Source organism: Pollicipes pollicipes, unplaced genomic scaffold (genome assembly GCF_011947565.3).
Source record: "Pollicipes pollicipes isolate AB1234 unplaced genomic scaffold, Ppol_2.1 Scaffold_3447;HRSCAF=4054_pilon_pilon_pilon, whole genome shotgun sequence".
Taxonomy (NCBI): domain Eukaryota; kingdom Metazoa; phylum Arthropoda; class Thecostraca; order Pollicipedomorpha; family Pollicipedidae; genus Pollicipes; species Pollicipes pollicipes.
In genome coordinates this window covers 12,184,177-12,197,016 of record NW_023596297.1, presented here as the reverse complement: position 1 = coordinate 12,197,016, position 12,840 = coordinate 12,184,177, and the positions used below count along the sequence as shown (strand labels likewise).

General features: G+C 49.7%; 1 protein-coding gene across 3 annotated transcripts in view; it reads left to right on the top strand.

Annotated features, from left to right (window-relative positions):
• LOC119091343 (cAMP-dependent protein kinase catalytic subunit 1) overlaps window positions 1-12,840 on the top strand; it is a 93,073-nt gene that overhangs the window by 27,444 nt on the left and 52,789 nt on the right. For 2 of the 3 annotated variants that reach the window (XM_037214081.1, XM_037214082.1), the window contains exon 1: window positions 10,266-10,395. The exons of the other annotated variant lie outside the window; for it this stretch is intronic. The gene's annotated coding sequence lies outside the window, so the exon portion shown is untranslated. Of the gene's footprint in view, window positions 1-10,265; window positions 10,396-12,840 lie in introns of those variants that run through there. 3 annotated transcript variants of the gene reach the window in all.

The following is a 12,840-nucleotide window of genomic DNA, read 5'->3' as shown; positions in this document are numbered from 1 at the left end:
GAGGCCCATTAGGCCACTAGTTTCTAGCAAATTTTGTTATACGTTTTCAGCGAATACTAAACGCAGCAGCGTTGACTTCACACTTCCTTGTCTCGCTCTGACATGGAACACCCTTTTGTCGCCTGGTGATCAATAAACCCGTTATTTCCAGTCATATCAGCAATAAACTTTAATAATCCCATTTCCAGCGGCACCGGCTTTACGACGTCATTTGCGTGTTTCTCCTGCGACGGAAATGCCGTTAAGCTGTGGCGCAGCGCGGCGAATGCTGCAGCGGAGGCGCCGCGTCCGCGTGTCGCCGCCGAAGGGCGTTTTGAGACACTCCCCGCGCTGGCTTGGTCGGAGTGGCGTCATCAATTCCGGGAGCCGGTAATGACGCGCATTTTACAGCTCCGGTCCGCACTTCTGCCCAATTTATCAGGGCGCCTTCATTAGGCCACCTCGTAGAGGCGACGCCCACTGAAAAATGGCGCAGATAATTCGTGCCCGCATCTGGTGGCAAAACAGGGGATGTGCACCGTCGCTGGGCACCGACGATGGGCTCTATAGAGAAGGATGAGCAGTAGGTTCTCGGATAGAGCATAACAGACTTCCCTGCAGAACAACGGCTTGAAGTCCTCGTAGCTGCCAAATAGCAACATTCGGGAAGACTTTGAACGAAATTTATCCGAATGTTTTGCAGAGTACTTCGGGGTCAAAGCGCTCCCCAAACCTATGGTATCCCTAAGGTTATCATAAAAGCTGCTTTCTACCTTGAAGCTGCTTTTGTGATGCCAACGTAAGGTTAGGAGTGCAAGCTATTTTTGAAGGCTTTTTCCGAAACGATCCCGACAAAATAATCCCGAGATTATGCAAAATTTGGCATACACTGGATCGAACTTCGTGAACTTTCTTGAACACATGAGCCTCGGCTTCCTGGCCATGGCTGGTCACTGAGCGTAACTGCGTCGTCAAAAGCCAGCACCTCCAAAAAAAGGTAAAATTATACATATATGATGCGCTTTCGGCACCACATGCAGAAGTCCCTGTTTCTTTACGAATGGTGCCAGATTGTGTCAAAGATCTGTACAGTGAGTGCCAGCTGATGACAAATGGCCCGACAATGAGGGTCAGTAACGCCTGTGACCTGTGAAAAATAACCCAAATCAAATAACCATGTTGCCACTGAAAATTATTGGAGTTAACGTGAGGTTAGTCACACGAAGTCAGCGTATGTCCCAAACTAACGTAGAAAATATGAACGGTAACACGGAGAAGATCCAACGTCTATGTTCTGAGCCTTAAGAATTGTTGAAAGCAGCGATTCTTGACTTTTACGGTGCACGCACCTCTAGATTTGGTAAAAACCGGTCACTATGAATATTACATGTATTTTTAAGACACTTAATTCTCAGTAACGGTTAAGGCGTGGGAAACGGGACAACCGATGCCTGTATGAAGTGGATGAACACCAAAAAACAGACAGCAATGCTCTCTAGTTCAGAATTTCCAAGTTAACAACAGCTGACCACTCAAAGGCATCAGTGATAATTTCTATACCATGACATTTTTTAAAACTCCGACAACAGTGGTATGTACATGCTATCGTAATGTTCTTTAAATACTACACATTCTGAGAGCTGGCAGATCCTGAGGGCATGGGCTCACACATAACTCATAAATAATGCTCTCTTCCTGCCTAAAGAGTGTTAAGGCGGTACCGCAATTTTTCTTCAAGCATTGGAGCTGGAGGAGTCTGCCAACTCTTCCTCCCCCCCCCCCCCCGCCCATCCCTCGTTGTCCCCGCAATTTGGAGCATCCGTAAGCGCAAGGATCATCCCAGCAGCCTGATCTGCATAGCAGTCATTGAAATAAAATGAGTGTTGTCTCACCTCAGTTACGGTCACAAATGTCTTTCTGTCTTGGTCACCCCAGAAGAAAAAAAACGGCTAAAATCGAACTCTTGCCCCTGTTACCCAAATGCATGAATTCCAAATCGGAATGCCCGCATGATACATGGCCTTCGTGGTCCATGAGGCAAGCATTATCCTCCCATTGAACTGGTTCTTATTATTTAGTCAGTTACGCCAGATTTAACTCCGACATGCTCCGAAATTCATTTCTGCTCTTATAATGTCCTACAAAATAACTTTCGTTCTCAGCCCGCTGCATAAACACGCGCACGGGCGGCCGGTGGAATACCCTTCGCTTGGGGGGGGGGGGCAATTTGACCTCCCTGAGATATTAAAAATGAAGAGAGCTAGAAACTTCAAATTCACAGGTTAGTTTGGCCTGTGTGGGAAATTAATTATGACAAAATCTGACATTCTTGGGTCCTTACTTCTGGGTCCAATGAGGTCAAAAAATGTCAAACTCCAGATAAGTGACCAAAGTGTCCCAGACCCCCCCCCCCCACCCCAAGCAAATACCTTAAACCTAGAAACCTGCTCTAAGCAAGAGATCACTGGTTTTGGTTTAGTCAGTGACCTTTTTGACCTTTACAAAGTCAAGGTCTGCAAGGTTTTTGATGACCAAAGACCGAAGAGATTGTTTCTATTTTGTGATTTAAATAAGTGTCAGGGATTACATTAGGTGGTGGCTGTTCCTAAAAAATATATTTATCGGGAGCATTTTAAGTCATCGACCTACTCTGACCTTTTGTGAAACCAATGAAGCAGCGGTCTCTGTTGCGGATATAATCGAAATCATCGCCAAAAGCTACCCAATAAAACAAGCTCTAGAGAAAAAAGCAGGTTAGTCTTGACCTCGGTCTTGCCTTCATACCTGGCCCTAAATCAGTAATATTTGCTGTAATTATAAATTCATTCGTTGTCTACGAAATTATCTAAGAGGCTGTGGCTTCGTCAAACACTCCGCTGTCGCACTGTATTGAACGAATCCCCAGAAATGGCCTTCGTTGCCATTCACGGCTTGTCTTTGACCTGACATAGGTCAGCGACCTTAGAAGATACATCTATTTTTTTAATGAAAAGATCTGCCATTCAATTACTTACAGTTACGCAAAGTTTGGCCCGGCAAAGCCGCGCCGTTCTGAAATCATTTTAACAAAATCTTGCGGATCTAACCGATCTCCGCCCGTGCGCGTGTTAACCGATGGAACACTAGCGACCTCAGTTAAGCCGAGATTTTGTAATTCACTTTCTGCATTCACTGACGCTATGAGCAAAAAAAAAACATTCATCATGTTAAAGATGCAGTTCATCACTTCATTCAGACATTATGCGTGCAAGATGAAACACGTCATCATCAAGCACGCGGGCGACGGACAGCCACCCGCGTCTCTCTCAGGATGGCGGTGTTTTAAGACATTTTGCCAAGGTAATCTGTGCGCCAAGTGTGTTTTCACGCGTATACCGCTACAGTTATGATTGGGCGAAGCATCGTGGTGAAGCGTATTGTTGAAAATTACACTGATAGAAAAAATGCCGTGAGGATAGGATACTTATACCGTTGTAGAGTGCATATGGCTTCTCTGGGAGGCATGCGTGCAGTTCAGTTGTACGTGCAGCCTCGGCCTCCCGGCTCGGGCCGACGGGATGGAATAGCCCTGCCTTATGTAACCGTGAAAAGGTCATATGGTCGTCCAAAGTTCACCTCTCCCTCGCTGACAGCGGCGAATCCCTCATACCGATCCTGGACCTCTTCCGCGGTTGGCTGTGAGGTGAAAATGGCAGCGCCGTGATATGGATGTGGATGAAACGAGGCTACGGCGGTCGCATGGCGAGTGAGGACATGACCCAAACCACCTACCGCCGGCCAGTAATGACACGCTATCGAAGCGGCACCATGACGGCAGACAAAACACATCTTAGCTGCTTGTCTATGGGAAGGTCCTTCCGACCAGTCACACTGCGTCATTTCGGCAGCCGAGCAGCTGCGAGCAGAATGTTAGCATGAAGCGCGCCCAAGCGACCATTATACGGTCTCTCTCTCTCTCTCTCTCTCGAGAGAGAGAGGACGAGCGAGCGAGGTAAAGACGAGAGAGTAGCGCGGGAGCGACGCATAGGGAGGAGACGAGAGATCCGCGAGAGAGAGAGAGGAGAGAAGCGAGGAGAAGGCTAAGCGAGAGAAGCGAGAGTAGCAGAGAGCGAGCGAGAGGAGAGATGCTCTCTCGTCGCTAGCCTCTATCCTCTCCTCTCCTTTCTAGTCCTCTTCGTCTCTATATCGCATCTTATTCTTCATCGCTATCTTTCTCTCTCTCTCTCTCTCTCTCTCTCGCTCTCTTCTCCTCTCTCTCTCTCTCCCTCTCTCTCTTCTCTCCCTCTCTCTCTCTCTCGCGCATACACAATCATACATACTAGGTCACTAACACGTTTCTTAATTGCATTATTCAAGGGCGTTTATTCTAAGCGTAAAATCTTACAATGTTTCATAATGATCCTAATTTGCTCACGTGAATTTAGTCGCATATTTCATAGCAGGGATGAGCTTCTCATGCTGTAAAAATCTGAAGAAAGCAAATATCTCACGAGACCCACGGACCACATATCGTTGAGTAAGGGGCCAGGGACATCAGGGGCCCCGACGTGGAATTAAAACTTCCCACGGTAAAATTCGTAGACCATGTATCATGGCGACGTGAAACATAAATAGGAATGTTCCTCGTTATATTGTAAGTGCTATGGTATGTAGTGTTATGCGTTTGAGGTTGTACGATCAGGAGCATAAACAAGTGAACAGCTTAGCTCCCTGACCTGCTTTTGTTGAGTGGAGGAGTCCTCATCTGCCAGAAGGCGCCTCGGCATTGTGTTGGCTTTTGTCGTGAGGCCAGTCATACCCGCCTAACCGGTGGGCTCTAGGGAAATTGACAATGACAAAGTTCGCGACGGTGTAAAGTTTTCAAATGTGTCACATGCCTACCTCTCTTAGATATTCAATCAGTTGATATCACGTTATACCACAGAAGTCATTTGATCGTCAGCATCACCATTTGCTTCGCATGACCTTCGCTGGGCAACTTTTCTGACAATTTGTTTGGTCAGTGTGCACCGTCAGAACGGTGTGTACGCACGCGTACACAGTACACAGTGCACACAACTAACGTACACAGTCGGCGTTCAGTAAACCACAGCTCTATTTCGCGACTCACAAGCTCTGGTATTGCACGTGCCATTACCTGACCGTCCCCGGCGCAAGCACCGTGTGCTGGTCTCTGATTTCAGTCGAACTCAGCCTCCATTTCGCAGCGGCGCGAAAACAACGGCCCAAATCGTCGGCATGTCCCACCCGATCGTGAGGCAGCTGCAGCCGGACAGCTTTCGCCCCAGGCTTGTTCTATGTGAAATGTGTGTGCGTTATGTACAATGTATTCACGGACTGCTACATGCGAACTATTTATGCTTTTTCACAACAAGCTGACCAGCGCAGAGCCAACGTTGTAGTCTTTTGATTGGTGTAACATGACCAACATGACGACAGCATTCGCGATCCTAGCGGCGGCACTGTGACTTACGTTTTTCCGAAATGCTTACCCTGCGACTGGTGTTACCGTGCGACCCGTTCAATTAATAATACGGTACAAAATACGTGAAAAACACGTCCGCACCTGTGAACTTACCTTCTCCGCAATTAAAAAACTGGGGAGACTGGTCCATGTAGCATAACGCTATTAATTCCGAGTGGCGTAGGGTTCCCAGTTATGAACTCTTCCAGGGCAACCCAGGGAAATCTCAGCACACGTGAAAAAACGAAACGGTGTTATCTGGAAGCGACCGCGGCGAGGCCAATGGCGAGCTCCCAGCGAGACGGTGCCACAGCAACCGTATCCGTCTCGGCCCAGTTAACCTTCAAGCTACTTGGGGTCTGCTGGGTCTAACGTCTGTCGATGAGAGTTCTCTGACTGCGCTTGGGAGCCTGCCAGGTCGTAGGGCCATTGTGCAGCGGGGGAACTGTACGTCTTCTGCAGATAACAAGGTCATGGTGTCACGTACGTGCGGCGTAAGGTCATTAGCACAGTGTAAAAATAGCATTGGTCCGAGATTTCAGCCCCTCGCACGTCATGAGGGTCTGGCATGGATGAAGTGCTTCCTCGAGCTTCTAGCTCAGCTATTCGACGAACTAATGAGCATCGATCCCATCAAGCTTGCCCATTAGGAGGCCCTTCAGGTGCCGTCCGATGCTTTTGACGCGTGCACTGTCGCGAGCAAGCCAACTGGACCGTTGTCCGTGATGTGGTCGGAGAGTTGTGAGCGTCTGCAGGCCGACTCCAAGGACCGTCCAGACGGTGCGCTCGTCCCTGGAAATGTTATGGCCCACTACATTGCTTCAAAGGCTGAGTGCATTCGGCTCACTTCACATGGGTGACGGCCGTAAATATGATGGAGATCGGTTGGGAATTACCGGAGCCTGCAGTGCATGCTATTAAACCCACCGGCATTTTACCTGTGAAACGGAGCAGCTGGTGCAATCATCCACTCGGCTGGGAGGACTCCTGCTGCTATCGAGGTGTTCATCAGTTTAACATTGCGACCTTATAGCAGTAAATGACATCTAGAGCATGCAGCGATTATCGCCATCATCGCTTCTTTCATAGGCATGACGCCATCACCAAACGCTTTGGAGGAAGGCACGCCCTTCAGAGAAGTGGCCGGCTCGGGTGACGTCACCAGACGAAGCCGAAATAAACGATTTACTACCTGATTCTGACAGTCACAGGGTGAGTAGCTGTTCGATAAAGGTCACGCCCCTGTGTTCGCGGGCCTCTTTACGGCGTAATTGGTGCATTATTTTGGGATATGATGGGTGATCCAGCTTGTTATCGAAATCAATGCAGCGTTTTTCTCAGCCGCGACAAAATATTGAATGCGTGGCTGAAAGCTAAAAACCATCCAGTCTGTTTCAGGAGTCCGTAGCGCCTGACGATGAGTGGAGAACTAACGAGCCGAAGCGTTCCGTAAAAGCTAAAGCGCCATACGAGTGCGATGGTCCGAACAATTACTGCATCTGTCAGCATTAGAGTAGTTCAAACATCGTCCGCCTGGTGTCGCACCAGACTACTCCCAGATGTCAGCACAAGTACCGCAGCTTCATCGAGGAGCCTGTGCGGCAGCGTTCTGCAGTGGTCGGCCTCCGAAGGCAGCTGGAGAGATCTGGTGGTCTTCGGCGTAGCTCTGTCCTGCATATGAAGAGCCTATTGTCACGACCAGGGTCACGTGACTTCGGCCCTGCCGTCCGGTGGCCAGCCTGCCGGTCATTCTGTTGCAGACGTTGACATCGTATAGCACGTGAGCTAGTGATGGCACGTGCTGCTGTAAAACTGAACGGAAAATAGACATGGATGCCTGTAGCCATTCACTGACGTCACCGAGAGGAAGGACTCACTTTGTAAACGGATACCGCCCGGATGGAATCTGGTCGACGCGGTCAACGACACAGAAGAAGACTGGGCCTTCGTTTGTTTGATTGGTTCGGCGTCTGCAGACAAGGAAGCGCACGCATCAGAGAGCTGCATGCAAGGAAGTCAAACTAGACGAGCACCGTGATGTGTTTCGGGAACTGCTCTTATGGTGGACAGGTCAGCCAGAGGGCCTGGGCTGGGTCACCACTTCATGTCATTTGATGTCAATGGATTGTACAAATATTGTTGCTGGGAGAACTGAATTTGTGTAAATGTTTACAAGGCCTCATACTTACCTGGAATACATGAGCAAAAACGCGCATGCTTTACCTAGCACACGCCACTCTAAAAAGCAAGTAGTCCTGGAAGTGCCCAGCTAGGTCACTTCTCTGAGTTGTGTGGGTCAAATGATACAGCTCCCAACAAAACACCGACACTGGTTCAAACGTGGTGTCAAGGGGCACTGATGTAAATTTGAGCAAAATTAACTGACCCTTAAAACTCGTGTCACGAGTATTCATCTGCAAACAACCCCATGATCCAATGGTGTTTTTGCTGTTTTCAACAACGTGGTCGGAAACCCGGAAATGTAGTTGTTTTCGGGGCATTTCAATAACTCCTTAAGCTATAGGTCACACGGAATCATCTCGGGTCTAGTGCACTGGGTCGCGCCAAACGAGTTGCAACACATCGTGGCAGGTGTCTTATATATAAGTAACTTGGCACTGACCCGACTCGATCATTTCGAACCATTCTTGTTTTGCACCTTAAATACCATTTCATTTCCATTGTTTGTACGAATATGATGAATGGAAGGACTGGATGTGCTCACCTGCTCGTGCAGACGCACGGTTTGATATCAATACCAGACTCCTGCTGTCTTTACAGAAATTGGAAGGAGCAGAACACTCCAGCCTCAAACAGTAACTTTTTAATTTCAGGATTGCGAATTTTGAGGGTTTTCTTCGGCCCAGCGACTGATTAAGCCATAGTATGGTGCTCGCAAAACGGAAACGGCTAGAATGAGCGAGAACCAAAGAGTCCCACACACTCATGGAGCGTTTGCATTAGACAGCGGGCCAGTTTGGCAGCGCGGGCCACATGCTAACGTCTGCTGTCTTGCCACCCCCAAAGGCCAGTTCGATAATCTGGAAAGCTTTGTCTTGCTAAAAACGTGGATGCTTAATTTATGAAATGCGATGTGGTGGCCAGAGTCTAAGTGTCACACCGTTGGCCGACGCAAAGCGTGTATCGTTCATGACTGACACAACTTAAGCCTCCTGCATGATCCAGTCACAAGCTGCTGGAACTTTGATAGGTCCTTGCGTAATCCTTAACCGGTGGTGGCGCATTTTTCCTCCCGTTTTCCCTGGTATCTCTGAAATGGCTCGGAATGAGTCGAAGTAACTTTTTCAACTTTCTACTCGTCTTTAGAAATTGAGTCAGAATTATAGGCACGTGGGATGAGCAGGGCGCAGCATTGGGGAGAGCTTTCCAGTGAAATTAGAGGATCGTGATAAGATATTGATCTCCGCGAATCACACGCGTCGCCTTGAGTTTGCACAGGCATGCTCTGCTTCCGCGCGGTGTAGAAGAGATATGCAAAATTGGTGTGGCTGCTGCCATTCAGATTATCTTTGATGAGGAAATTCCAGGATGTGGCAACGGAACTTTTCTTGCAGAGTAAAAGACATAACGGGTTGACATTGCATGTAGTGTATATGAATGATACTTTTCTATGTCTGCATGCAAACCTTGCACTACGCACACTAGTATCACAAATAATTGATATATACGGTGACAACGACATTTTTGGGTTTTGCGAAATGGATTTCAAGGGAGCGTAGCCTCAACCCTGTGGCAGTGTTACAAAACTATGAATGGATAACGCAGGAAAGCATCTGCACAACTGAAGCTGCAGAAATGACAAGAGACAGTTTTTCGCAGAAGTGATTTCAGGGATGGGAGGAAGTCACCTGGTGTCAGGCTGATGTCACCTGGAACATCAGGGCGCGTCAGCTGGTGGCCGAGGCAATGCACTGCGCTCCATCAAGTGTCGCTACCTTCCTGCTCTGGAAAACTGGGCCCCACCTATGACGACTGTCCATAAATGCTACGTAGACGGACGTTGAAAGCAGTGCATTTCATTTGCCTTGCTTTTTCCAACATACGTTCTCTGTAATGTTTGCAACACAACAATGTGTCTAAATGTTTGTGCAATAAGTTCTACGAAAGTTTGAAATTCTTTGGTAAGAAGAAAAGACGCGTGAACATGAAGCTATTGTCCCGCGAATTCAACGCAACGCTGTGCTGTGGCTTTGATCTCTCCCCCTGGTATTAACAACGGTGGTTCTTTTCGAGGCACACTTAGGCTTTAGCAATGGGAGTATCACATGGTCCATTGTGACGCACTTGTTCAAATTTTAACTAGTGCGCTTCTCGGTAACGGGCCCTTGCCCTACTGGTGCTGAAGCTTCGTTAGAGTATTTCTTAATGTGCCCCTAAAGTGGACACTTCCTTAAAAATGTCGGATCACGTCTTTTCCGTTGAGTCACACTATATCTTTGCGTATATATCCAGGACTCGTCGAGAGAAAAGCTATCGGTAGCCTTTTTCTGAATCGATTTAGTAGTTCCCGATATTTCATGGGGAAGGACACAACCTGCCCTCTGGCTCGGAATAAGCGTAATGGGGAGCCGGACTGGAATATAATTGAGCCACGCTTAGCCCACAAGTCTTCGCGAAAAAAAACATGCCTGCGGATCGTTCAGCCTTGTTTACCTCGAAATAATTAAGTTAGACCTGGCGACTAAAGAGAGAAACAGAGCTTTTAATTGTTGCCGCTGGGCGGCTAGTGCGCGCCGATTGGGTCCCCGCGACCGTCTGAGATTTTCTCGGCCTGGCGGCGGTTGACGCGTGGCGAGAGGGAGGCTGGCGCCGCGACCGATCCGCACCGGCGAAACGGGAGGCCACAGTGTGTGTGAAAGCGGCTGAGGGTGGGCGTGCGAACCGCCGCGCGACCGCATTGGATCCCTGCTCCGTGACCCGCGTCAGACGAGGCAAGTATAGGTGGGAAATCGGCTCGCTAGAGAGTATCACGATAATCGGGATGAATGTACCGCACTTTTTATGAAACCATTGTCAAGTTGTGGCGACCCTTTTTGTGAACGAGAGCAGACGTGGCCCAACAGTGAATTGCAACGTCAGGTTTACATAATCGTGTGCAATTTTAATGAGCAAGTTCAAACAACTTTGGTTTTCCAGACTGAGCACAAACACTTTCATTGGATGAAGTTCTGTGATCAGATCTCACGCTAAGCAGCGATTGCTGCGTTTGGTCTGATTCCGCCATCCGATCTGAAATCCCAGGTCAACTGCAACATTTTTGTGGCGAAAGTTTGACGCGCCATAGTTTTCCGCGCGATCCATCCTACCCACTGACGTCACCTGGCCTTAATTGCGGCCGCGCTAGCAGCTGCGGGCCATTCCAATCTGGGTAAATAGTGGCTTGACGACTCTTGGTCTCTTTCGCTTTTTAGCAAGTTTTGTGCGAGAACCAGTAAGATGACTAATCTTCCACGCGTGTGTTCATTATCATGCCATTTCGTGTCGCTCGTGCTTGATTAATCATGTCCCTCTGGTCCGTAAGCCAACGGGCTCATCGAGGTCTCTTGTCTTCGGTCCCGCACGTGCCATGACCTTCGGCATGTCCTATCAATGACATCGTTCCTTTGTTGTGGGTGGTTGTGGGAACGTTCTGTGGGCGGTTGTATGTAGAATGTTCAGTTTTGGAAGTGAAAGTTGTTATGTAGAGATGAAGATCGTTTTTTGCTCATTCCCGACATACCTTATCGGTTAGTTGTAAGTGAGAAACGCTGGTCAAAACATCCCGAAATGTTGAACTTGAGACGCACCCGTGATCGGCAACGTTGTGTCAACAGGAGCGATGAAAAACTCGTCCATCCTGTATTTACTCCTATTGGCAGGACTCCGCCGTCGCTGACGTACTTTGTGCCCGATTGAACAGGGATGTAGCCGTGACACGAAACATGTAACGATAGCTTAACGATCACCACCCTTCACCTCAGATGGCATTGAACATGTTCAAAGCAGGCGCACCATTTCCACGTCATTTCCATCCCATATTTCCACGTGGGACCTGTTGATGGTCTATTCACTGGCAATATATCACGCATTGTTGGTTGCGCTCATGAGCGTGCCGGGCTCATCACTGAAGTGGTTGGATGACAACCTCAAGCGTGAAAACATGCGCGGATGACTGGGCCTGGTTTCATGACACGAAAGTACGAATCTACTACGCACATACGATTTACGTCGTATGGACTCATACGGGCTGTTATTTTGGTCTGTACACGAAAGGTAGCTCAGCTGGACTGATGCATTATTTTTATCAATTATCTAGTTGTTGAGCAATCAAGTAAAACAAAATGTTTCCGATTCATTTGTTTACACGAAGCTAGTTAGGAAAGTGTAAGTTCATAGTTTTGCTTTATGAAACGAGACGCCGTCCCATGCACGTGCGTTTTTCGGCGTCCGGCGGCGCGACCTTGCGCGCTGCGGTGTCTACGGTCGGTCTCGGCGTCTGGCCGACCTAGTCAGGCGGCACATGACGGTGGCGGACCGGCGCCGAACTGGAACAGCGTCGCAGACCGGGCGCCAGGGCCATGCGCCGCCGGCGGCGAGGTCGGTGGCGGAGGCCGGGGCAGCACGCGCCCACCAGCCATCTGACGGCGCCGCCCGCCAACACACGGCCCTCCCGAGGCGCCGGGCCGGGCCTCGGCCACCGGTCCTGACCGCCGGGTCGCCGGGCCGGGTCCCGGGCGCCGTTCCTGGCCGTCGGGCCGGGCCTGGCCTCGACTGTTGGCCCTGGCCGCCGGGTCGGCCTGGCCGGGACTCGGCTGTCGGTCCTGACCGCGAGGTCGGCCGGGCCGGGCCCCGGGCGCCGGTCCTGCTCGCCGCGCCGAAGATGGCAGCTGAAGTGTCCGGTTAGCCGTCGAACCGGTTAGGGCGGTACGTGTATGCGTTTCAAGTGGCAGCGAAGCCAGTCTGGCGGTCCTTGGAAATATGTGACCGGACGACGCAATCTTGCAATGATTTAGACAGCACTGTCCGTTCTCTTCGACCATAATTTTTGTACGACCCAAGGTTCTTAAACAGCGACGCGTCAGGACTGGGGTATCTGTCTGATGAAGGATCGCTCCATATGCGGCTCACGTGCTGTGTCGCCCGCCGTCACGTCCCCACAATACGCGTGCGCAATGCGCATCCGCACATACCCCTCGCACATCCGGGACACAGTGCAGCTGTGACCTCCCTTGCACCTGTTGCCACGAGCTCTGGCGCCAGCTCATACCACGGGGCGGCGGTGGTGGCCGCTTTCGGACGTCTAATCCGAGTCATTCACCTGAGGCAGGTTCTTTTTTGGAAGTGCTGCGCTGTGAATGACCCATTGACCTTCGGAACTGTAGCGACCAAGCTGTTAT